The following is a 4293-nucleotide window of genomic DNA, read 5'->3' as shown; positions in this document are numbered from 1 at the left end:
CAGATCTCGAATCATTATTGCAAAAGAAAATGTCATTTGAAAAACATCATTGAATATTTCAATATTGAAGTGACAATGCCTAAAATAAGAGTTTTCTGATGCTGAAACCCTTGAAATGAAGTCGTACACCGATTTTCTTACAAATTCGCCAAAAAGATACCGTAGTGACCTACATGAGACAAACATAGTGCTAGCATTGCTTGACCTTAGTTTACCTAGTATTAATCTCAATACATAATTGTAGCATACTTTTAACGGTTAATATATTAACGCTAAGACTAGTGGAAGCGGTTTTTGTGCAGTAGGAATGGATTGGTTTCCCAACACCGAGGTCAGGGTTTCAATCCTTAGCTGTGCATTTCTTGTGTCCTTGAGCAAGGCACTTCATCTACATTGCTTCAGTTTACCCAGTTGTATCAGTGGGTACCAGCAAATTGTTGGGAGTATTATCTTGCGGTGGGCCAGCGCCCCACCCAGTGGGGAGTATTACACTCTCATCCGCTTCACGCTACAGAAACTGGGGAAAACCGGGGGAAACTTTGGGAAACTGGGCGAAACTGGGAATAAGCTCCAGCCCTATGAGCCCTAGTTGCTCGACAAGGATTTACTTAATGCTAAGACTTATAATGATAATAATAATTATTATGACAAACCTAATAATAGGCCTAGTAAAGAATTTTATGTTGTAATAATGTTGCAGTTTGGTTTTCAAAACTTACTTGAACAAGTAATGTTTGTCATCTACATTGTTATACTATACTGTACTTTAATATATATTAATATACTACCTGTGCTAAAATAAAATTAAGTCGTTAATAAATACTAGGCCTATAAATAATAATTATTATTATTGGATGGATGAATTATTTCTTTTTGACACCATGGATAACCCACAAAGGTCTTTCTCGTGGTGCTTGTGCAGTACACCGGTGACAATCCCCTCTTTTCCGAAGAGTGTACTGCGTTCTTTAACGTGCCCACGGGCCAATGCACATGACCAACGGCTTAAACGTATCATCCGAAAGACGATGCACTATCACTTGCATTTCAGCCCTCTGGCTGAAACAAAAGAAGAGCAGCGATGTCAATTGAACCTGGAACCTAGAGATTTCTTCAGCGCACACACAGTGGCTACCACCAGCTTAGCCGACTGAGCTAAGCTGCTCTATTAACAATAAGCCTAATCCACCTAACAATTAAATTTTACAATAACGTTGCAATTAGGTATTCAAAACTTGTTTTTTTACAAACTTAAATACGTATCTGTAACGTAATTTAATGGCTAAAACGTCTTCAATGTTACTGCAGCGTTGTGTTAACGTTATTCTGAAGGTAACACAATTCGTTTTAGATTAATTTATTAATTTAACTTGGTTAAAAACTCAACAGTTATACTTATGTGCCTAAAATACGGCACACAAACATTTTATTTTATTTTTTATTCAGGATATCATATTTAATGTACAACATACAAACGACTTTAAAACGAAATACATTTAATATGGTCCTACACACTGGATTATTATACACAAGTTGAGGAAAGGAAAAGAAAAAAAATAAATAAAAATACAGAATATGTACATGTACCTGATTGTCGAGGTTTAAGTGCTTTAAGTAAAATGGTTTAATACAATTTTGAAAGCAGTTATACTTTATGATTCTTGTAAACATATAATCCTTAACTACTTATTTGTTAAAATAATAATAATAACAATAATAATTCATAATGAAAATAGAATTAAATCATAAACAAGCCTATAATTAAGATATATAAATAAATTGTTTTAACTGTCAAGTATCATCAGATAATTAATTAACATAACTAACCTTTTACAATTTTCGAAATATAATTGTTTATTAGGAAAAAAAATAACACAACACAACACATAACACAACAAATCTTCACGTTGTGACTCCACATTTACACTCTGTCGTGAATTTTTAACCTTACGACTTTCCAAAATTAGCTATGTTACACTATTTATTAGACAACAGTCGTTGATCCCATTTTCACAATGGGATTTACAAATGATAAGAGGTGTTCAACAGCGCTTTTATTAAATCATCTGTTTCGGGAAAAAAATCCCATCGGCTTTAGTTCACTGGTGATTGATCGTTTACCTTTGTGTACCTTATCTCCTGTTCCGGTGAACGATTGCTTTTTATTGAGGTAGAACACTGCCATGTAAAAATAGTACTATCAATGGTATAGATCTATAATTACGAACTCTGTACATAATTCGTCAATTTTCATTAACAATCATGAAATAATAGATATCCCTGAAATATATATAGGTTGTTGCGTTACGCGACATGACATGACGCCAGTTTAACTAGGTACGCTTTTTATTGTCAATTTTTATTTCAGGCAATGATCTAGGTCCGATGGAGGAGAACATCGCTTTAAATTCTCTGCTCATCGGCCGATCATTTATCCTCAAGAACATTATCAACACCATCATTAGGTAGTAGGTCAGAGCAGTGACGGATCCTGGGGTGGCAAAATGGGCACCACGGCACCAATAGTGATGGTTTTCAACTTTATATCCAATAGCCTGTCTGATAATATTATATCTTTTCATATCTTTGAAAATTTACAAATCTTTCAAAGATATTTTAAAGAATTTTGACATAATGTTTAGACTTTTACTATAATTTAGAGTATTATATCATTAACAAAAACAAATGATTTTTTATACCACTTCATATAAAAGCTTAACGGCTTAAAATCAGAAAATCAAACTATATTTTGTTGAATTCTTTTTAATGAGCAAATTTAAACTGCATGGTATTATATAGGAAAGCAAAGCGGCCAGCAGGACGGCTTAGAAATAATGCAGTCACAAAAATGGGAGCGTAATATCACTAAATTTATGGGGTTAAAATAAAATAAAATAAAATTTTATTCAAAAATATCTTCTTTGTAGCTTTCCAGCTAAAAGGAAAGAAAATAGTTTCATTCAAAAATTTCGTCTTTGTAGCTTTCCAGCTAAGAAGAAAAGAAGGCATGCATCCTTGCATTATTGTTGTATCGTATTAGAAAATGCTTTATTAAAAGATAAATACGAAAACCAATAAGCTTGGAATGTTATCATTCTAGAATGTAGAAATAACTTATAAAATTGAATCATGATAATAAAATCATAGTTTTGAAAAATCCAAGGGCACATGCTTTTTTCATGAATTGAAAGTAAGGCAGAGCGATAAAATAAAACTGCAGGGTCTAGGTATAAACAGTGCATACATTTTATCCATCACCCCTGCCTTGGTATTTTCTACTGTTTCTGTTTAAATTATAATTTGTCCTGGTCTTCTTCGAGGATTTTTAACTTGTGTAACATCGTATTTTGTATTTGACATTTTGTAACATGGCTGCAACAGATCAATTTAATTATCTTTACTGCGTTTTTAGTAATATGCCTATATAGAGAACGAGTCAAAGGAATATATAGGCGTCACTGAGTGTGCATTCAAAACAAGATTCAACCAACAAAAAATCGTCCTTCAAACTACAAAATAAACGCAATACAAATGAACATTCTAAATACATATGGGCCCTAAAAGATAAGCACACAAAATTCGACTATCTTGGTGTGTCATAAAATGTTCATCTCCATACTCTCCTAGTTCTTACAAGTGCAACCTATGCCTATGGGAGGAGTATTACATCATCACGTGCACGAGTAGCAAACACAGAACTTTAAACAAACATCATTCCTGATGATGACATAATTAATGTCGAAATATTGAATCCCAACACGATGGCGTGTATTTCAATACTTTAAGTATGTATTATACTTTCTTATCTGAGATTAATCAGTGGACCTTTCGGTTTTTAAACAAACAAACAAACGGTATTTATACCCAAATTCCGACACGAAAGGAAGTTCTTGCTTAACCATGCTCAGTAAAATATTTCGTCACGGCTCCAAATCCTAACCATTGGGCCAAGTAAACCTAGGCATACATTACACCCCATGATTATACTGATACCACTCCACTGTCCTCATTCAGCACCTGATGATCGCATATAGCATGAAACTTTAAAGTAGTGCAAACCTATTTATAACCGAGCTTTTTTTCCTGTTTTTATCCAATATTTAATATTATAGCTCTATTTGTTGATAAACAATTGAGTAATATTGGCCTACACTGGTTCTGTTAATCAACAATTAGTAATATATATATTTATAGGCCTATATATATCTATATATATATATATTATATATGTATATATATCTATATATATATATATATATATATCTCCAGCCATTGTTTCCCACAGCATTGTTG

The sequence above is a fragment of the Anneissia japonica genome, unplaced genomic scaffold (genome assembly GCF_011630105.1).
Source record: "Anneissia japonica isolate Jap-2015-1 unplaced genomic scaffold, ASM1163010v1 scaffold1208_len1460985_cov181, whole genome shotgun sequence".
In the NCBI taxonomy this organism is placed as follows: Eukaryota; Metazoa; Echinodermata; class Crinoidea; order Comatulida; family Comatulidae; genus Anneissia; species Anneissia japonica.
This window is presented reverse-complemented; position numbering follows the sequence as displayed.